This window comes from Grampus griseus, assembly GCF_964374135.1.
Source record: "Grampus griseus genome assembly, chromosome: 13".
Classification (NCBI taxonomy): domain Eukaryota; kingdom Metazoa; phylum Chordata; class Mammalia; order Artiodactyla; family Delphinidae; genus Grampus; species Grampus griseus.
In genome coordinates, this window is record NC_139007.1 from 84,834,153 (window position 1) to 84,858,224 (window position 24,072).

Genomic DNA, 24,072 nt, shown 5'->3' on the forward strand with positions numbered 1-24,072 from the left:
TTAATGAATGTTTTTTTACACAGATAACAATGGACATTGTTATCCTGGAAGACATATAAAAGAAACCATTATCTCACCACTTTTATATCCTTCTTTGCTTTAGTTCTCTTAAAATCCTTCCAAAGAAAAATGTGTACACCTCTTTTCATTCTTTATGCCTCTCCAGGGCTTACATTAGTTGCTAATTGCAGTATCCTGTTTTATCTACTTTGGTCCACAGAGGTCAAAGACTTTTTGTGACTTCCTTTCCATAATACCAGGCATAAATTGCTATTTATTAGCCACATATATAATGAGCCAGCATTGTCAAGGGGAAATTTCTCTTAGATGAGAAAATTTGCATTAAAAATAGATGTTTGCATTTTAATTCTAGGGGATATGGCTACTCTTATCTATGCCAGAATTAAAATACAAAAACAGCAAAATAATAATGTGTTGAGAAAAGGCTAACCTATAAGCTAATACACAATCTACCCTGGTGTAACCCTCAATAAACTACAATAGCATCAGATATTAGTAGTGAGTTAGATGAAAATAATACTGTTCTAACGTTAACAGGTCAGTGTAGCCTTCTTGTAGAATCCAAAGACTTGAGGGTTTTCTGAATTATCATATTCTGGAAAACATTGCCTTAAATTTCATTTTGAGGCATTTTGAAATATACTCCAATGAAACTTGTGAAGACATATTTTCCACATGTGTTTATGCCTCACTCCCTCTCAGTCTACAACTCCCTTTTCCATTGTAAAATGGAATATTTCCTGAAAAATTGAGGTCTCTCTGGTCTGTCAGGATAACTGACAAAAGAGCTGAAAAGGTATTTCCACTAAACAGTGTATGACAAGCTAGTCTAATGAAGTATAGCGATTTTCGTCATACATCAGTGACCCTGCAAAAGAATTACCCATTCCTCTTATAGAAACAAATTACATTCCACTTGATATACTTTCTACTTTCTGAAATAACAACAAAAAACACAAATCACTCACTGGCGGAGTTGTTCCCACCTTGCGCCATCTGGTACAATCCGTTACTGCCATTTGAGAGCTGTTGCAACCAGCACTTGTTTGGTGATCTGTGTGTGTGCTTATGTGCATGCATACACGTGTACTCATGTGGATGTGTGTGCATGTATGTGCACGTCTCTGATGTTATGTGCATGTGTGTGTATGCTTAATTACATTTTAGAAGAAGAGAAAATGAATCTTTCCTCTTTTAATCTGGAAAAAGCAAACTATATACATACATTTTTTTTTTAATATTCTTAATACCTTGTTCTACCTTTGGAACTGAAGAGAAAGAATAAATGTAGGATATTTCTTGTGGCATTTTCTGATGGACACACCAGAATCATTGTGATTTCTATAGCCCGCTGATCCATGGCTGTTTTCTCACCACTTTCCATAGAAACTTTATATTTTTTGCTTTTCTTCTCTGTTGTGTCTTTACTTCTGTGAATTTTCATACTTGGTAAAGTTATAAAAGGAAAGAAAAATTGCACCTGAAAACAGTTTACCTCTTTGTTGAATTTATTTAGTTATTATTTCAGCTATCGGTGCTTCAAATAGGAGTCTCCCACCCACGTAATATGGCTTCTCCATCTGCTTGATCTTCTGGACATAAAAAGTGAATGTCCTGCCATAGATTTAATATCAGAACTTCAGTGTGGGATCCATATGGTTCACGTGTTTCCTAGGCTGGGAAATAATGAAACTGCTTTTGTTTTTTTTGTTGCTATTTTAGCGTAATTGGATCCAAATAGAAACTAGGTGGCAAAAAAGGAAATGCAAGTCAAAGGTAACTGGAAGTTCATTTTATGTGATGACATTTTTAAGCCCTTTTTCCAAGCTGGCATTATTGTTGGTTTGTTTGCCTGTTTCATTAAAAGGAAAAAAATAGCTGAAATCATAAGAATAAAGTGGCATTGATATAAATCCTGGGCTCCTCAGCTGAAACTTCAGAAACAATCCCCAGGATTCTTTCTTTACTAAGGATTCTTAAAATTCCAATAGGTTGCCTATCAATACAAGTTATTTTATGAATTAATCTTTCTAGAATATGACACTTCTTAGCCATGCTAGATTTTCCAGGCTACCACCAAAGAAATAAAACAAGGGTCAAAACAGAGCAAGCACAGAAAACATGAAAAGAAGCAAACCTGTGTCACAATAAGGAATCTCCAAAAGCCAAAGGGTCTGTCTTCCAGCTGGGACTTAGTTTTGTAACCCGAATTTTATCAGAAAGCTCAGCAATATTCAGGCTGCCAACAGAGAGATTCTGGAAGCAGAAGAAAACCAAATCTGCAGGGGAAGGAACCCAAACTCCAAAGTGAAATCGTAAACTATATCAAGACATTTTAGCCTCTAGGTTTGCTCCTTTCTTTTGTGTGCGAGAAGGGTCAAACAAGCAGGACCATGCATTCTGCCCTTAAGTGGATGAAGTATTCCATTGCTGACTTCGGTGGGTGGCTGCTGTAAGCCTCTTACCCTATGGCTGCAGGTGCCAGGCACCTGTAGGCAAGGCAGTTTGCTGTCATCTGGCAGATGATAGGGATGAAAAGAACATTTCTGAATTAAAAGCCAGACCAATGTGCCAATATTTGAGCAATTGTCACCAGCACCTGCTTCTGAGGTTCCAAGCCTCCTGCCTGTGACTAGATTTAAAGACAGAGAGGGAAAGACAGAGATCGAGAGACAAAGAGAGACAGAGAGAGACCCAAGCATTTCACTGGCTTTCAGTCTGTAGGAAATTTAAAGCTTTGGATTGTTACCTTCTATAGAGCCAACTAGGGGGACTAGTTAATACTTCACCTTCCAATGCAGGGTGTGTGGGTTTGATCCCTGGTTGGGGAGCTAAGAGACCACATGCCTCAGGGCCAAAAAAACAAAAACATTAAAAAAAAAAAAAAAGAAGCAATATTGTAACAAATTCTATAAAGACTTTAAAAATGATCCACATCAAGAAAAAAATTTTTTTAAATAGGTCAAGGGGGGAAGGCCCTTTTTAAAGTACAGACCTTGAGTAGATGTTAATTCAACCTGTAAATGTTTATGAGCCCTTCACACACTGGCCATCAACCAGTGTGGAGATCACAACTCTTTATAATAATAGAGTTTTTTAGAGTATTCAGAAGGAATTTCTATTGTCATTTGTGCCATCTTTTTTCCTATGCCTGTTAAATTTGTATGATAGCTATATCTAAATCTATTTAATATCTATATTGACAAATATAATATGAGAAATTTAGAAGTCAAAGTTATTCGGAAAAAAAATATCCTGGGGAAAGTATCCAAATTAAGTGAGACAAAAAAATTACATGCAAAAAAATATTTTAATGTATAACATTTAACAGGAACTAAAATAATAATAAGAAGAAGCAGAAGAAGAAGAAGAAGAACTTAACATTTTAATTTGTAGCTAATTCACATATTTATTGAGCACTTACTTTATGCAAGAGCCTGTGAAAATATTGTAAATATAAAAGATAAACAAAACATGCTCCCTGCCCTCAGAAAACACCCTTTTTAATAGGGAAGATAAAGCAAATATATTGATAACCCTAACACATGGGAGAATATAGTGAGAGAAAGGAATATGGTCAGCATGTGGTGAGTGCAAGTGAGAAGCTGAGTTAGAAGCAGAGTCTGAAGAATATTTAAAATCAAGACTTGGAATGCCATGGGCAGGCCTGATACAGGTCCAATAGTGGCAAAAAGAAAACCCAAGGGTATATAACTGCTGCCCTGAAGGAGTGTCCTGACAGCATAGATGGGTGAGGATCCTGTTTAGCAGAGTAATAGAAAACCTTACTGACCTAAAGGAATAGGTCTCTTTCATGGAACAATTTGAACATGATTTTTAATTTATTTTTAATTAACATTTTAATGAACATTTTTAAAAGCAAAAAAAATAGAAAAAATGGTATAATGAACGCTTAATCACCCAGTTTCAAAAATGTCATAATGTTTACCTTTATTCTTTCATTAATACACCTTCAGCTTTTCTTTTGTGGAGGGAGCACATCCAGACTATTTTAAAGCAAATCCCAGACAGTGTATCATTTCACTCACATATGCTCAGTACCTGTTTTCATATAAGAACGTTTTTATAAAAACAGAACCACCATTAGTGCACTTAACAAAATAAAAATTATTTGTTGATATCTTTTAATACCCAATCTGAATATGATTTTCCCTAATTCACTCAAAAATGTCTTTTTATTGTTGATTTATTTGAATTAGATTCCAGGAAAACCCATATCCTACATTTTGTTGATGTCTTTTAATCTATAACAAGTTCCCTTCCCCCCTTCTTTTTTGGACTATTTGAAGAGATTAGGTTATTTGTCCTGATGAATTTTCCACTGTTTGGACTGAATTGTGTTCCCCCAAAATTCATGTATTGAAGCTCTAATCCCCTATACCTCACAATGTCACTGTATTTGGAGATAAAACCTTTAAAGAGGTAGTTAAGTTAAAAGGAGGTCCTTGGGGGAAGGGAGGTTCATAAACCAATCTGACTGGTTTCTTTATAAGAAGAGGAGATTGGGACACAGGTGCACAGAAGGAAGATCACATGAGGACACAGAAAGAAGACAGCCATCTACAACCTATGAGAGAAGCCATGGAAGAAACCAAGTTGGCTGATACCTCACCTTGATCTCGGACTTTCAGGCTCCAAAACGGTGAGGAAATAAAATTCTGTGGTTTAAGCTGCCCTGGGGTATTTGTGATGTAGCCCTAGCAAATTAATACACCCACATTCTGGATTTAACACATTTCTCTCTCTGTCTCATACTTTTTGTTACCTGGTTGAGGATGATGCTGTGCTGGCCTGCCCTGGTCACCGCTATTGGTCCAGCAAACATCCTCCAGGAACTGTGGGTGAAGGATGCTGATGGTTTATAGCTGTTCCCCTTCTCTGGACAACTACCTACAACTGACAGAGCCACCTTGCCTGGGAAATTGCTCCCACCATCTCACACCTGATGGCCTAAAGCCAATGACCAAGCTACGTAGGGACATGAAAGCCTGGCTCACTAGCCTAAGGTGGGCAGAGGGAAGCAACTCCCTGGTGTGGATTATGCTCCCTTTGTGGGTCAGGCCAACACTAGGCTTGACCTGAGAGCAGCTTGCTCAGCTTTTCCCCCTGCTCTCTCTTGCTTCACAAGCTACAGATTTTTCCCAAAGAGCATTCACTCAATACTGTAAATCACATGCTCTGAACACTGGATTGGGGATGGCTTTTAGAGAACTCAGTTTAAGTTGGTTGGTGACAGTCAACTTCTCTAGAAACAGAATCTTGGTATGGGGTTCTGGAATCGGATCCCTGGCAGACCTGAAGGCAATGAGGTTTTTATGATTGGTGATGGGTGGAGTATGGCTAGAACTTAGCAAGTAGATGTGTGATTGCTAAGGCATCTACCTCTGATAAACGGGATCTGGATAAACATAGAAGGAAACACACTAGCTCTTGCAATACCTCTGTCATTTGAAAAACATGGGGAACTTGGTAATTTTAAGGTCTATAGACTTGGATGAATATGGCTAAGGGCCATAGATTCCTTGAAGAGGGAAAATGGCAGCCACAGATCTATTCAGCACAATTTAGAGCATAATGTGAAGGTCAGTGAACTCCTTTGAAAACATTTGAACGAATTTTCATATTTTGCAATCCAAAGGCAAATGGAGCTAAAGATCAAGCATGGAGCCTAATTCTAACAATGGAAAAACTTCAAAGAAGACTCCTCTAGTCGTCTTTGATGATTTACTTGCTTTCTGAAATAACAAAATGTCCAAAATTTATACTGCTCCCCAGACCTAGAAGCAGCCATTTATTTAAGTGGTCCTTCTTCTTTTCAGTGTGGAATCGTATTTAAGTTCCTGAATCTGGAGGTAAGGGTGCTCTGAATATGGATGGAAGTGTCAAACCCAATAAAGTCAGATTAAAATCTGTCATTTTTTAATTTTATGAATGTCAATGTAGAATTAAATCTACAGATCATTTGAAGATTTGCACGTTCAATATTTCAATTTTTCCAAAACACAATTTTCAGAGTCAAGTAGTTTAATATGATGTCAAATGACTTTCAGTAACTAGATAAATTTTAAAACATAATTAAATTGGAAAACGCTAAGAAATCTATCCCTGATTAATTTATAAAATACTCAAAACTCTGTGTACCCATGGAAAATGAATTTCAAGAATGCAATAATAAAAGGTGTAAGAGAGCAGTGATATAAACTAAGGTAACAGTAAAAACAGAGACAATCTTACAGTTGAAATGTGGTAAAATAAAGTTCTTAATTCAACTCTTTCTTCATTAATCAAGTACAACTTCTAGTTTATTTCTTTAGAAATTTGTGCATAAAAACCATGGTGTTCAATACACTAAGATCTAACCTCCCTAGGGAAGAGGGAGATTAAAATCATTAAATCATTAAAATATCCAAGTTAACAGAAAGCTTAGAATCAACTATCACCATTAGTGTGCTGTCCATGGTCCTGATCATATATGGGGGATAGAATGAGGGAAACACCAAGGACACAATATTATCTCCAATCCCCAAATTTCCACCATAACAAGTTAAAATCCCAATACATGTGGAAAAATTATAAGCATTTATTAAAAATATGACAGAACATAAAATATGACATTATATATTAATTAACTCAGTTCTGTAAGTTGTGAGATGCATTTGCTCTATAAAAGCATAAAATTTGCAAATATCATCAAGATAGAAAACATCAATAAAGTAAATTGACAGTGTGAACCTATGGACTAATGTCCCACTAGCAGGTCAGGTTGTGTTCCCAATGCCAATTCCTTATAAACCCACTCTCCAGTCAAAGCACATTCTATATAACAAAGTATTTATAGTTTATCTCCCAGTGGTCACCCATCCTTTGCTTCAATATTTGTGGAACGGTTTATTTTTGAGCTCATTTGGTGCTTTCTTCTAGTTACCTTCTTCAGCGCAACCCACAAACCCCCGGGTCCTCACCACATTCCCACCAACAACAACTTAATACTGTGGATTTAACAAAGTATCATTTTAAGGTATAGGAATTGTTTTCCTTAACAAAATGGATTTCTAGTCAAACATTCAAATTTTACTCAGGATTTAATTTGTCCCTTTTCATAAGAAAATGAATGTATTAAATTATTTTAATTGTTGGTAATAAATGGATCATTTCTTTGGTATAGCTCTACTCAGCACTATCTTTTTTCTTGTTTCTTTTAACTATAAGTTACATCACTCAATATGCTCTTGGGCCATGGGAAGTCTAATTCTTAGATGTCTTAACTAATGCTTAAATCTAAAAGACTGGCAACAAAATCCTAGTCCTAGATTAAAGTCCAGTAACATAAAACATGAGGAATGCCTGGAGAAACTAACTCCAGTTAAAGCTTTTGTAAAAAACAAAACAAAACAAAAAAACCCTAAATATCTTTAAAGAAAAGTAATGACACTCAACATAAAGACACAACATAAATACATTTGGGTGAATTGGCTGTGTGTGTGTGCATGTGTGAGTGTGCGTACACATGTAGCTATAAGACCAAAATACTCTAAATGTACAAAGATATGTATGCAACTGAATTTATGTTACAGACAATAACCAAATATTGTGTAGGAAAGACCTATTAAGAAATTTTGATTTATTTGTCATTTGTGGGTTTATCTCAAGGTGAATTTCCTTAAGATTTTATTTCCTAATAAGAGGCATTAGCACATTTAAACAGTAGTTGAGTTTTACATGTAATAAGAAATGTAATATGTGTAAAATGTGTAAAGAAATATATTCTTTCTACTGATAGATGCGAATGAGAGAAGGATGAAGATGAGACCTATTGTTTAAGCAAACTATATAAATTAGGAAATGGACAATTTTGAACCATCTACACGAAGTAGGTGAGAGTACAGTAACAGGAAAATTCACATAATTTTTATTATTCTTGGTTCATCACTCTATTCTGAAATCTTGATGCTTTGTTTATCCTATCTTAAGCCTACTCATCAAAGATTTGATAAAGATCTGCTACATGCTTTACTGTGCTAAGGGCTTCAAGAAAAATTCATATAAAAATTAGATCCCTTCTCTCAGGGAGATTTTTACAAATTACCACAGTATACAGCAAATGTAATGTGTGTGATAGTGGAAGTACATGAAAATTCTAAGAGTACAAAGGCAGAGAGAATTATATCCTAGGCATTCTGTAAGGGTTAATCCAGGCAGATTCGCTGTGACAAGGGAATTAAAAAAGGTTTCCTGGAGGATTTTAAAAGTGAGCTAGATCTTCAAGCTCAGGTAGAAAGAAGAAATGGAAATTACAGATAAAAAGCCAGAAAAAGCAAAACTTCAGGTCATGTTTTATCTACTCTCTATAATTTTTGCCATGAAATATTCCATCTTCTGAAAGTGTTCAGAAACTAGGGTCTGTGAATGAGGGTTTTAATAAGGAATGAAACAGCAGATGCCAGATTGTAAAAGACAGTGAAAGAAATCCAGATAAGAGAATTATATTTTATCACATAAGAAGATAACATGGAAGATTTTAGAGCTGGGAATAGTAAAATCAAGTCTGTTCAGAGACAGGGAGCAGAGATTGGAGTCATGGAAGCTGTTTAGATACCATCACAGGAAAACAAAATTGCTAAAATAGTTTGAACACTTAACCTGGTACCAGGCACTAGGCTAAGCACTTAGCATGAACCACCCTTTTAATCCTCAAAATAGTCCTATTATGTCAGTACTGCTATGACCTTCAACCTGGCTTTACAGCTGAGGAAACAAGTTGAGATGACACTGAAACGTAGAGAGAACAGGTAACTTGTCCACCCTGTAGCTGATAACACAGTTCATGGTGCTTCCGAGGGGATCAAAATGAATCGGGCCCAAACACATCATTAACATTACGATCTCTTCAAGGCTTTGGCCTTATTTTAATATCTTGGATTCCTCTAACTTCCCTTAGAGTACAATTCCATTAGCAACTTCACCAACCTCCAGTTAGCCCTCATTACAAGAATATTTATCTCAACCCCTTGGGAGTGTATTGTTCTCCCTGCAAACTTCCCAGTGGGAGGTGGTATCCATCACCCCATTGTTGGTGTCACAGATCCTCACCCCTCAGTCTTTTCCCATGCCACCAGTCAGATCCATTTCCATCAATCTCTGTGAACATGAGCCTCCCACTCTCTATAAAAGTCTACAACAATCGTCAATGTCTTCCACTTATCAATCAACAGGTATTTACTCAGTACAACTGAATGCTCAAAGCTATGCTTAAATGGTAAAAAAGAGAAAAATGGGTTAAGGCCCAGGGCCCGAACTGCTAATAGTTTTGATCTAGCTAGAAAGATAAGATTGATATGCTTGTAAAACAAATGCAAGATAAGAGGCAAGTCAATTTCAGAATGTGTGCCTTCTTCCATATCTAAGTTTTAAAGTGCCCACCACTTTCTCTTCATTCATGAATGTGTAAACATTAATGGGGTGGATGTGGTAGGCAAATGTATATTGTGTATCCCTGAATAAAAGATTGTCAACGGGTAAAATAAATTCCAGATAGTAGATTCTACCTAAACCCTAGGGCCAAAATTACTAGGTGTTGTGAAACTTTAAAGTGAGAATAGGGGATGCTAGATTTGCATTGTCTGGGTAAGAGATGAAACGTGGAATAATCTAAGAGCTGGAGAAACCAAGAGACGGGTGCTTCATGGTGTTTTCTGAAAACAAAGAAGGAATTAAGAGATGTACGATGTATACGTCCTCTGCAAAAGCCATCATAATTTCCTGCCTGTTTTTAACTAGTTAATTTTAGCCTAAAATTTCATCTCTCCCAAAAGAATTATTGGTTTTTTCTAAAGTAAAAATGAAATTAAGGATGTGAAAAAAATCTAAAGATTATTTTTCTAAGCTTTTATGTGGGTTTAACTAGCTTCAAATCCACTTCAGGGGGCAGACACCAGATTTCCTCTGATTCACGAGGGGGTATCTCATTTCTTACATTTGGTAGAACTGAACAGTGACTCATGAGGCTCCCTCAGCAGGGAAGTAAGCCACTTGTCTAAGGACAATCAAAAGACTGTCCTGCCTTGTTGCTGAATAAGCAACTCCAAAATCGTGTAGTGTGGAAAAAAGAAAATTCCTTTCCTATAACCAGTTTTATCATTAAGCATCTCTAATATCTCAAGAGTTATATACTGTCATACGGACTTTTCAAAAACCAAAATGAACATTTTTTTCAGAGCAAAATTTTATAATTAAGTTAGATGGAAAGTGTACCTCCTAGTCATCATTCTTAGTTGCACACAGCATAATTCACCCAGCTGATTTTAGGAGGAGCTTCTACACGATACAGAGGTGGCCATGCAAGCTAACAACACAGAATAGAGAGTCCAGAAACAGGTCATACATGTACAGTCAATAAATATTTTACAATGTTGCCAAGGTAATTCAATGGGTAAAAGAAGAACTTTTCAACAGCTGGTGTTGAAACATCTAGATACATAGATGCAGAAAAAGGAAGGAAGGACAGAAGGAAAGGAGGGAAGGAGAGAGGAAGGAAGGAAAAGGGGAAGATATAAACTTAAATTCTCACCTTACACTGCAAACAAAAGTAAATTTCAAACAGAGCATAGCACTAAATGTCAGAGCTAAATCTATAATATTCTGAGAACTAAACAGATGAAAATAATTTATTACTGTGGGTTAAAAATACATTTCTAGGGTTTCCCTGGTGGCGCAGTGGTTGAGAGTCCGCTTGCCGATGCAGGGGACACAGGTTCGTGCCCCAGTCCGGGAAGATCCCACATGCCGCAGAGCGGCTGGGCCCGTGAGCCATGGCCACTGAGCCTGCGCGTCCGGAGCCTGTGCTCTGCAACGGGAGAGGCCACAACGGTGAGAGGCCAGCATACCGCAAAAAAAAATACATTTCTAAAGCACAGGGAACTATATTCAATATCTTGCAATAACCTATAATGGAAAAGAATCTGAAAAAGAATACATAAATATAACTGAATCACTTTGCTATACACCTGAAACTAACACAACATTGTAAATTAACTATACTTCAATTTAGAGAAATGGTTAAAACCATAAAATAATTTTTTTAAGTTATAAACCTTTATAAGTTTACTTGGAAGTTCTCTTGTTTAATGGATACAGATTTATGATTCCTATAAATCTTTGTCAATTTCTCCATATTTAATGTGTATATTTAATAAAACTTTAATTTAAATTTTTTTAAAAAATTTCTAAGATAATACACAAATTCACAAAACAAAAATTAAAAATTGAACTTCCTCAAAATTAAATTTTTTTCTCTTTCAGAGGTGCTTAAAAATTTATAAGTCAATCCACTTGCTGGAGGCAAATATTTTTTAAAAGTATATCCAGGACTTCCCTGGTGGCACAGTGGTTGAGAGTCCACCTGCCGATGCAGGGGACACGGGTTCGTGCCCCAGTCTGGGAAGATACCACATGCCGCAGAGCGGCTGGGCCCGTGAGCCATGGCCGCTGAGCCTGCGCGTCCGGAGCCTGTGCTCCGCAACGGGAGAGGCCACAACAGTGAGAGGCCCGCGTACCGCAAAAAAAAAAAAAAAAAAGTAAGAATTCCTCAGTTGCACTAACAACATGTCAAGTGTTCAATGGTCACTGCAGATAGTTCTACTGGACAGCACTATCTAAAATTACTCACAAGGAAAACACTATTTTTCAGATTGAAATGGAAAAAAGATATTAATTCTTCATTCTTTCCAGACCTCTTTTGAATACAGTAGAAGTACTTAGAAACAGCATGTGTGGAGGCTAGGTGACGGAAACTTAGAGCTTTCAACATTTTATTTTTTAGTGAGAGAAATGATTGTTTCAGAAGATTCTTGGTTAGAACACAAGGCAGATTATCATGGGAAATAAGTGTTCCTGTCATGCAATCCAACTAGAGCTTGCAAATGAAGGTCTGTGAAGCTATGACCTGATTAAATATTGAAGAAGACATGTGAAAGCTGATGTAAAAGCAAGTTTTGAAGGAACCGCAAACATCAACACTTACTGTCCACATAGGCAAAAGATTAATTCCTCTCAACCATTATTTTCTCTTTTTAAATATATACCTAAGAGGTTTGGTATGCTCCCACCAGAAAGAATGTGTCCTGACTGATTCTCAATTTCATTAAGTTTACAGGTAGGAATGTTAATAACCTAAAAATAATATTTCATAAGGACCTTCCATGGCTTAAACATAGAATCAGGCTTAGTTAATTGATAATAATCTCTGTTTTGGGGTCTTCTACTAGCTACTGCCATATATATCATAAGCAAACTTAATATGCAGTGATATTTTCATGTTAATGTCATTTTTTCATAAGATCTGTTTTCCAAAGTTATGACAGAAAGACTAGCCAAGCCCATATTTTCCATTTCTATATGTTAGAGATTTTACTAAAAATTGTTAAACAGTTTTAATGCAGTTGCTTTGCTTCAAAGTGACACGGAAGATTATTATTGTGGAGAAATTCTGTGAAACAGTCATATGTGATTGGGAAGAATTTAAATTAAATATTTTATGCATTTTCTTTCCCATCAATTCGCACTTATGGAGTGGTCCTTATCATTAGGGCTCCCATCATTTATGAGATGAAGCTGCCCCTAGGAAGGCTGGCATTTCTCAACAGGTATTTATCGAGCTGTGGGATGAGTTTTCCATGTTCACTGCTGATCATGCGCTAATGTGCTTATAGAAGAGACAATGACATTGAAATTGGACTGGTCCTATCTCTCCATGCCCGCTGAGACCTGGCAGGCAGGAAACTGTGGTGTGTAACTCTCATTCTTTTAAAGCAAAGACTGAAGATAGCTGTAAGGAAATGTTTCTTAACGTCTGGGAAAAGACAGACTCCACCACCAAATCTGCATATGTTAGAAGGACCAAACCACCTTCTTAGCACACCATTGAAGGCCTTCTGACAACTGACTTCAGCATAACTTTCTTAATTCAGCTCCTACCATGGAACCTGCATTTCCCCAACATCCCCTTTTGTATCTCCCACTTCTCTGCCTCGATGCCATTCTTCATGCCATGCTTTGACACTTTCCTCCTCCAGGTCTGCTCTGCCTACTGAATTCCTTCAAGGAACGTCTCTAATAGATTTATATCTAATGAATTTATTCAGTAAATTATCATAAACTGCCATCCAGGTAGCATTCCCTAGTGAACCTACGCTTAGGGATTATCAATCAACTAATGCTTTTCAAAAATGATTCATTAAACAAGTGTTCTATGCCATAAGCCAGGCTGCGCTTGCATTCAGTTATTAGTAATGGCAACAAAAATAACAGACATCAAACAATGATTTTAAAAATAAGGGATTTTTTCCTCTTCCACAAATGGAATCCCAGTGCAGGATTGATTCAATGGTTCAACAACATGAAAGACTTAGACCCCATTTATCTTCTTGCTCTGCTATCCTTACTGTGGGACAGTTGTGTTCATAATAACAAGATTCTGTTCACCCCCAGACATGTCTTCCATGTTCCTGGTGAGAAGAATAAGGAGAGGGGTATACAACATCCAGAATAATAGAGTAAGGACCACTTATAATAGTAAGGACCACTTTATGAGAATGTGTTCCTCCACAACATCAACGACAACACTAGCAAAAATGGCAAATCATCTTTTTCAGAACTCTGGAAATTAAACAAAGGCTTGCAACAATCCAGTTTATTCAAGGAAAATGACAGGACTTCAGTAAAAACAGTGAGGTTTTGGGTGTTTTAACCTGCTCTGTTGCCATCTTCCTCACCCCATCTTCGTGGGGCCTTGAGAATCAACAGTCTCACGACTGCAGGAGATCTGAAGACCAGCAGTCTAGGCACCTCTGGATGGGAGAGAACTGGGTTGGAACTCCCAAAGCTCCATCCTCAGTGAATTGTCACAATCTGACCTGTCTGGAAGCTCCCTGGAAACCCCCCACTTTCAGGACTTCTCTTTATTGAACCTCACTCAGAAGTCACAGACTCTGAACTCTTTTCCTCCAGACATATTTTGAAAATAACCAATGGTGACTGTTTAACATCATAGCTGCCTGAGGAAGGGATAATATCTGGATAAAACAAGAGGCTCACAAAGTAAAAAGAAAATCTGAGGGATGAAATATCCAGAGAAGCTGTGAAAAATGCCAACATATTCCTGGAAATCTAGAAGTCAACATGCATATGCAAGGCTGTATGCATTCCCAGCAAAGACCTTAGAAGATCATAAACACTTATCTCGGTGAACCTTGAAACTTTGTGCAAGTATGAAGGGAAGACAGAGGCAGAGTTGTAAACTCTAGACCCATTGTAGACAGATCCCCAACACAAACACAGAGCTCAGTAGCAAACACTGGAGTATTATGTCAAAGTATTTGAATAAATCTCTGTACAACCATTACCTGACCACTAAGATAAGCAGGTCAGGAGCTTCAGTGGCTGTACATGAGAAAGAATACAGACTTTACAGAATTAGTTCAAGAAAGTAATTAAAGAAAAGCAACAAACAGGAAAAGAAAATCAACAATAACAAACTCTGAAAACTGCAGGTGGAGAATATCATTTCCAGAGGTGCCACATTGTGTTATTTAAAATTCCAGTTTTCAATAACAACAAAAAAAAAATTACAAGACATTTAAAGGAGCTATAAGGTATGGCCCCTGTGCAGGAAAAAGTAGGTCAATAAAAATTCTCAGGTAGCCCACCTGTTGGACTTACTAGACAAAGATGTTAAATGAACTATTATAAATATGTTCAAAAATGAAAGAAGCCATGTCTAAAGAATTAGAGGAAATATGAAAACAAATAGAAAATATCAAAAAAGAGATACAAATTAGAAAAAGCTACCAAGTCTAAATAGGAGTTGAAAAATGAAAGAACTGAAGAGTTCGTTGGAGGGGCTTACAGTAGACGAGCTGGCAGAAGAAACAGTCAGTACACTTTAAGATAAGTCAATGAACACGGTCCACTCCAAATCACAGAAATTAAAAATGAATTAAAAAAATGAACAGGGTCTCAGAGACTTACGGCACTTTGATGGTACCGACATACACATAATGAGAATCCCAGAAAGAGAAGAGAGAAAGAAAGGGGCGGATCGAATATTTTTTAAAAGTCTGAAAACTTCCCAAACTTGATTTTTAAAATATTAATTTACACTTCAAAATAAATTCTGTTGTTGAGTTTTTAATTTAAAAATATTGTAAATTTGTAAAGTACCACAGTTTAAACATATAATTTTTAAAAATATTCACTCAAAATATTTGCCTATTTTTTCCTATTAAAAGAGTAGACAGAAATGTTGGGCAAACTTAAGTTCTCTATGATACTTTTGTCTTTTTTTTTTTTTTTTTTTTTTGTGGTACGCGGGCCTCTCACTGCTGTGGCCTCTCCCATTGTGGAGAACAGGCCCCGGACGCGCAGGCTCAGCGGCCATGGCTCACGGGCCCAGCCGCTCCGCGGCATGTGGAATCTTCCCGGACCGGGGCACGAACCCACGTCCCCTGCATCAGCAGGCGGACTCTCAGCCACTGCGCCACCAGGGAAGCCCTATGATACTTTTGAATCTATATCTTGCTCAAAATCTTGCATCACAGGTTCAAAATGTCAATTCTTTTTCTTTTTAAAGTATGGAAGCCATTTTAAAATTGTATTTTTATAACTTTTATTTTATCAATAAAATAACTGTTTTCTTCCAAATTAAAAATTCAGGACAACTAAGTGAATTTGAAACACACAGTGTAGAAGAAAAGAAGGAACGCCTCTAGGGCTTTAAATAGATAATTACTTCTAATATTTCCTTCCAGAATTTTTGCCAGGAATGCTTGTTTAAATATATTTAGAATGATAGTATTGCTCTAGGCATAGGTTACAGACAGAAAAGAAACAGAAGACATTTGGAAACAAATAATATCTATTAATAAGTAGTTTATCTGTATTTCCTAACTTTAACATATGCAGTGTATAAATCAATCAAAAGGAGGTTTAAAAAAAATAAAATTACCATTCAAATTCTTTTATAAATGGCCATTTTGTTGCCTTTCACAACATTGTTTGAATAGGAGTTAAGATTAGATTTTTTTAAATAAGTAATTTTCCAATCTCAGAGTTCAAATTAGAGAAATATTTTACCAAAATTGGTGAGTAGTGAAAGAGAAAAAGGAGTAATCATAAGAAGTGGACACAAAGTTGAGCGTTAGATTCTGTTTCCATGTATGGGGGGAAGAACATGGCTGAGAAAAGGGATCGTCGTGAGAAGAGTAGTCAGGTGTGTAACCAGTGAGGAAAATCCAGCATGGGCCCACCTGCAGTACTGGTCAGAATACACAGCTCAGCTAAATTCCAGAGTCTCTGGTGAAATCCAGGAAGGGAAGACTTGCAAGCCCTTTTGAGCCATGAATATGTTACTTTTTTTTTTTTAATAAATTTATTTATTAATTTTGGCTGTGTTGGGTCTCCGTGGCTGCGCGCGGGCCCACTCCAGTTGCAGCGAGTGAGGGCTGCTCCTTATTGGGGTGCATGGGCTTCTCATTGCGGTGGCTTCTCCTGCCACAGAGCACGGGCTCTAGGCACACAGGCCCCAGTAGTCGTGTTTCGTGGGCTCTCGAGCTCAGGCTCAGTAGTTTTGGCGCACGGGTGTAGTTGCTCCGTGGCCTGTGGGATCTTCCTGGGCCAGGGCTCAAACCTGTGTCCCCTGCATTGGCAGGCGGATTCCTAACCACTGCGCCACCAGGGAAGCCCCAAATATGTTACTTTTAAAGTCATAGCTTCAATGCATCTTGGTATGTTTCCAAGGTTTCTTTTTACCATAAAAATAACAAATTTACAGTGTATTTTCCTAGTTCTTGTACATCTGTAACTGTCTTTAATGCCCTCCTGAGTAAAAAACAACTTCTTTGGTCACGTGCTTCTTGGGTAGCAAGAATTTATCTCATAAATGTTGACTACGGCACAGTTTTCTTCTGAAACTAGGTGCAGAGGAAAAGAAGGAAGCCAACTTAAGCTTTTGCACCTTTGAATGTAAAAGATTCATACTTCTTCAATACTTCCAGAATCTTTCTAAGTTCTCATAACTAAAAAGAAAAACACCATAGAGGGAAGGCTGTGCGTGTGTGGTGGAAGGGAGCATATGGGACCTCTCTGTACTTTCTGTTCAATTTTTCTATGAACCTAAAACTGGTCTAAGAATAAAGTCTATTTTTTTAAAAAAAGGAAAAGAAAAATACCTAGTGGATTTAGGAATGAATCTCTTCTCAAAGAGATTGAGAAGCGATTACTCCAAAATACAGTTATCATTTTGTAAATGAACCCTTTGTATTGACTTAAAGGTACTATTACATTTTTAAAAATTTCACTGCAGTCCTTTCTTAACTCACGCATCTCCATGTTTATTCACCCCTGTTCAGTTTTTATCCTCTTTCTTCTCTTCCAATGTATAGCAGCCCCTGTGTCTTGAGAGTTCATTCTATCGTACAACCTATTAAGAATGTTTAGCAGTTTTCTACATTTTTCTTCTTATCCATGTAATAAAACAATTGAAAAGAATGTTAAGTTCCCTCTATGACTCAAAATGTCATTCACTTGCCCCTTTGGTCTTCCATAGAACCCTTGTTTATTTGTGTTAAAGTAAGGCAGTTTCTCAACAGAACCATTCTGTACCAACAGGAGAGGCATGTGCATTGCTTTTGACTCATTCCCCATCCACTTGGATGACAATCAAAGTTCCTCGTAGGATATTCAGGTGCAGAATAAGTTGATGGACATAGTTTCTTTCCCTCTATCCTCATGTTCAGTAGACATTCATCCAGGTGGGTTCTGCTGGGCCAGAGCGGGACCTCCCAGTACTCCCAACCAATGAAACACAGAGCCCACCATGAATCCCAGCATGCACTGCTCCAGAGCTCTCCCCCTCACCCCACTCCTCCTGGCCCCTGACTTGTGACCGATGTTCTGCCGACAGTCCCCCCCTTTACCCCACCTACTTTCTGTTTTCTATGAGTATGATATTTCAAAAGAGATGATAGAGAAGAGAACACAGTAGGGAAGGGAGGAAGATCACTCTGTGCCAATAATCAATGAAAACATTGAACATGAAAATAATGGAACCGTTCTGTTTTCTTGATGCTATTAATCTAATCTCTCTGAGATCCATAATATGCAGTGGGCAAAGGCCAAGTAAAGACAGTTCATGAAAGAAATACAAATGCCTGATAAAAATATGGGGAAAATTCCATCTTATGAGTAATTACAGAAATACAAGTTGAAACACTGATGCATTATATTCACCTCTAATCTTAGTAAATACTTAGTATAAAGAGTTATTTTGTGAATATGTATCATTGGTGAGAGTGCGAGACAGTGCAGACTTTTTTTAAAGATTGTACCCTTTAAATCAGTAATGTTACTTCCTAGCATTTGTTATAAAGAAACTATAATAATAAATATCATTCACAGCACTATTTATAACAGAAAACCAAAGCACCAATAACAGAAAATGATTAAATTGTAAATCTAAAGTGTAATTCTATTAGAAAATGTTTTTAAATTACTTAATAACATTTAAGAATGCTCATTATGTCATGTTAAGTTAAAAAAAGATTCATGACCCTATTATGAACAATACATCATGTACAGAGTTATTCCAATTTTGCCCTCCACATATACATTTGTATAAGCAAATTTTTTCACCATATAAGCATAAGTTTATATATGTGTATTTACATGAAATATAAAACAACTAGAAATATAAAATGTATTAATAATTGTTTTATGTAACAATTTATAAATTTTTCCTTATTTGTTCTATTTCTAATAGACACTACTATGAAATCAATCTTCTTTTAAAATTAGGATAGAAACAAGTAACATCATAAAAATATTACTGAGAAAGAAGCTAATGAATTAATGCTCTGATATACAATTGGTATTTTGGGCTCACTTTTAATTGTGACTTAGACCTCAAAACATTATTGAGTGCATAGCACAGAATTAGACATAACCGTATTACCCGTTAACATAAGGGCAGCCTGAATAATGATAGGAAAGGGGTACAACAACTGCTTTACTCCAACAGTGAATCATATTTAGAAACTGCCCTAAGCAAATGTACTCAATATGAAATGAATAAATGTACAAAAGACATTCTGGGACCATTTATAGTACTTAAAGAAGTACTTTATCAAGCAATCTCCAATGTATGGGTTAGAAATGATTAATGTTTCCCAACAGTTACTAAAATAAAAGATACATAGATGGTGAATAAATGATGATGATAGATAGATAGATAGGATGTAGACATTTTTAAAATAGCACAAGAAAGGGAACAAAATACAGTTCAAGGTGGAAGCCTTATTTACTCATTTTATTTGTTCACTTATCACTATTATTCTCTCTCTTCTGTGAAGAGAGCCAGGAATCAGAATTTCTGAAAATTCATTCTCTGCTAGTCTTCTATGGGCACATGTCACAAAAGGCACTCCACAAAAATTCACACATCGGTGATTACTAGAAATTCAGCCACATATCTCTGTAAATGCTCCTCATGTGGTAACATGAGTCAGATTAAGAAATCTTGATTTTACCTCCAGGTTGAAGCCCAGACAAAATGTGACCTTAAGAGGTTTCTCTCATGCTTATTGTCTCCTGGGTCCCGCTGGGTTGCAACTACCTGCCTTTATAACTCAGAGTTAGTAGAAAGAGGGATGAGAGAAGTATTTTCTCCCAGGTTGGAGGAAATCCTGGATCACATTTCATCACTACTCCCATGGAAAAGGAATACAATAAAAGATGAAAATCTAAATGGTAAAGAAATCAAAAAGGGACATGGAAAAGACCTCTTTGAACCACTTGGATTTTCCACTCAAAAGCTCTATTTACTTTACTTATGAAAGTATAAAAGTCCTAGTCATAGTAGGGTTAATTTTTCCACCATATTCCTTTACATGCCACTTCCTTAAGGGAGAAGGAAGGTGGGAAATTTTGCAACCCCCTAGAGGCTGTGCTCCAGCTACAATCACCCACTGCTTGGACCCTTTCTTTAAAAATGAATAAAATGACCATTATTGTATATTTTGTTTTGTTCTAGGAACTATGCTTATTGATTTCCATGTATTATTTTAACCAATCCTATCAAAGCCTGTACAAAATAAGCACTACGGTTGCTACTCCCATTTTAAAGACGGGAGGCTGAGGCTCCCAGGGGGCCTCACAGCTGGAGAGAGGCAGAGCTGGAATTCTAGTCCAAGTCTGTCTGAACCCAGAGCCTTCGTTCTTCACATCTCCACCACATAGCCTGGTGAACTGGTCAATTTAACTAAATCAACTTGTTTTGAAACCAGTGTGGACATAATTTTAATATGAGTATGCTTTATTTCACCTGGTATTTCCAATGTAGTTTTAAGATCAAAGATGGTCTAGGTATGTGTAACTAGCAATCTGATCTATAATTTACTGCATAAACCCAACATTTAATCTCAACCCATTTCTAAATATACATACATACACATATGTAATGTGCATAGTGTATTTTTCTGAAGATATAAGTGGTGACAAGGGAGATTTACAGACTTAAACACAAAACCTGACCCTCAGTCCTTAGAATTATCGCTTTCCTTGTTTCTTTTTGTTTTGTTTATGTATGTATGTATGTATGTATGTATTTGTCACTGGATTCTGTTGCGTCTCATCCCACTCTAAGAGCTTCATCTTCATTTTCATCTTTTCTTCTGATAATTATTCCTTAAGTGAGAGTATTTTACAAGATTCCATATCTGTGTCAGAGACTGCTAGCTGACCATCAATCCTATTTTCTTGTATTTTAAGCTACAGTCAGGCTACATTTCCCAGCTTCACACACAGCCAGTGGGAATGACCTATATATGTCCCAAGTCAGACCCATAAAAATATTCTCTGCATAATCCCCATCTTCTTTACATGTGTGCTGGCTGAACATTGGAGGGCAATGTCAAGGTGACAATGCTTTGGCAGCCTGAGTCCCTGGATAAAATAAGGAACAGAATCCCCTACATCTAGAAGCTCTGAAGTTGACCCATATGCTCTGGTTAGATAAGCAGGAAATAAATAAAGCAGAGTCAGAACATCATGTGTTGCGCTGCTTTGGGCTTCCCTTAGCAACGTATGAAATAAGCTTAGGCAAAACATCGATGGTTTTCAAGCTGAAATTAAAGGAAATACAGAACTTCTGAAAATAAAGAAAAACCAAGTGCTTCTGGCCCCAAATAGAAGAGAATAAGATTGATTAGAGCTTTGGGCAACAAAGGCTAATAAGACTCCTCAGTTGGACAGAGTGACCTGGAGCTGCGATCAATACCAGGCTCTGCCCCCAAGCCTGTTATTTAAGATGCTTATATGGTTAAAGAAGCATGGAAGGAGGAAGAAAAGATGAAAGACACGTCGAGGAATGAACTTGGGTACGGTTCTCCCGCACACAACTGACCGGAAACAGGCCAGAAGCATGATGGTTTCTAAGGGGAAGGTGTTGCCCAGGAAACCATGATTCTGGTATGAAAAAAAAAAAACATGATTGTTAGGTAAGCCTTGAGGAGCTAGACGTTGAACAAGCCCAAAGCAAACTGCATGTTCAGTCATTAAGGAGAGCGTACTCCCCATACCTGCCTTAGGTGTAGCCATGGAGAAGGGAAAAGAAAAGCCCTTCCAAATGAGAATCCATTTTGTTTCAGTGTGTAAAAGTCATTTTGCAAAGTTAGCAGCTCAAAAAACAAGCATTTATAAGCTTGCACAATTTCCGTGGGTCAGGAATCTGCAGTCAGCTTCGTCAGGTGGTCTGTCTCAGGCTCCCTCGGGAGGCTGCCGGCAAGATGCTGGCTGGGCTGCAATCGTCTGAAGGCTTGATTGGGCTGGGGCATCTCTTCCAGTGTGGCCCGACATCTGACCCAGCAAGTCAGTGCTGGTGGCTGGCCGAGGCTGCGGTTCCTCACCCCAAGACCTCTCCACTGGGCTGCTTATGTGTCCTGAGACACAGCAGCCGGCTCCCCGCAGAGGGCGCTCCAAGAGAGAGCAAGGTGGAAGCAACACGTCATGCCAGCAATATCCCATGGGTCAGGCAGCCCAGCCCTGTCCAATGCGACAGAGGACAGCACAGGGCCTTGTATTAGTTCCTGGGGCGGCTGTAGCGAAGTACCACAAATCAGGTGGCTTAAACTAGCATTCTCTCACAGCTCTGGAGGCAAGAAGTCCAAAATCGAGGTGTCATCAGAGCTGCTTCTTTCTGGAAGGGAGAATCTCTTCCTTGCCTCTCTCTTAGCTTCTGGTGGTTGCTGGCAATCCTTGGCTGTCGTTGGCTTAAGACATATCACCCAGTCTCTGTGTGCGGCTTCCCATGGGGTTCTACACTCTGTGTCTACAGATCTCCCTTTTCTTATAGGGACACCAGTCAGGACACCAGTCATTGGATTTACAGACCCACCCAAGCCAGTATGACCTCACCTTAACCTGATTACATCTGTAAAAACCTTATTTCTAGAAAATATCACATTCTGAGGTTCCAGGGGGACAGGATTTTGCAAGGGGGCATTATTTGACCAAAGCAGACATGACACCAGGAGCTGAGAATCATTCAGGGCCGTCTGGGAAGTTCACTGCCACAGCCGTTGACGTAGGGATTTAGTTGCTTCTGTGGCTGTCATCATTGTTATAGCTGCTACCTACCTTAATATTCATTCTCTTTCCTTTTCACTCCACAGATTCTCCTTTGGCAATATGTTCTACTCTGATGGCTTCCACTAGCAATACTAAGCTGATGGAATACAAAACCCTGTCTGCAGCTTTGATCTATCTTATGAGCTCCAAAACCACATTTTTTTTTTTTTTTTTTTTTTGCGATATGCGGGCCTCTCACTGTTGTGGCCTCTCCTGTTGCGGAGCACAGGCTCCGGACGCACAGGCTCAGCGGCCATGGCTCACGGGCCCAGCCGCTCTGCAGCATGTGGGATCTTCCTGGACCAGGGCACGAACATGTGTCCCCTGCATCAGCAGGCAGACTCTCAACCACTGCACCACCAGGGAAGCCCCAAAAACACATTTTGATTTGCCTGATTAACATCTTGATACAAGATTCCCAAACCTTGGAAACAACATTTTCTAAACAGAATTTATCACAGAATCCCCACAGACACATGGCAAACTACTCCTACTCAGATATATCGTCAATGCCTCTCTAATTCCACTCTGAACAACCATTAAATCCACTTCCTCGCATCCACCTTTATCTTATTGCAGCCACTGCCCAGGTTCGTAACTGGAATTGATAGCTCTCCTCCTACCATCTTGCTTCTTCCAAATCTGTGCTCTTTACAGCTACCATCATCAGGTTTGTTTCCATAAATACAGAGCAGAGAATGCCACCCCTTTGTTATAAAATAGTCAGTTGCTTTCTATTTCAAACTTTTCATTCTGGTATTTAAAAAACCCCTAAATTGATGAAGTTCTATTCCCTCTAATATAATCAGTCCTTTGTCTTTCTTCAAGTTGTTTCCTCTGCCTGAATTGCCCTTCTGAATTCCAGGCATCTTTTAAATGACCTCTCCAGTTCTAGATTCTTTAAGAAGCTATTACACAGATTTTTTAAAAAATATTCACAGATAAAACTGACCTCTCCCTTCCTTTACCCTCAGTATCATATTGTGTCTTACTTATTGTGTATCTGCATTGGAATAAAATCGTTTACAGACATGCCTGGCTCCCTGATTGGATGTTAAGATTCTAAAGAAAAAGGACAGATTCTTGGTCATCTTATTAACACCTAGGGCCTGACAGAGGACACCTCCCCCATGGTAAGAATTTGATAAGCGCTGACTGAATATGTGTTGAATAAATTATTACTTAATTATTTTAGATCCTCAAGTTACATGTATTGAAAGCAAATATTCAATTACACACAGTTTTGCCTTCAAAATCCAGCTATGGCATATTTGTCTATCTCTTCCATCATAAGGAATTTGAATCATCGCCACCTAAGTTTAAAATGTCATCAGTCAATTCCGTGATGTTAGAGAG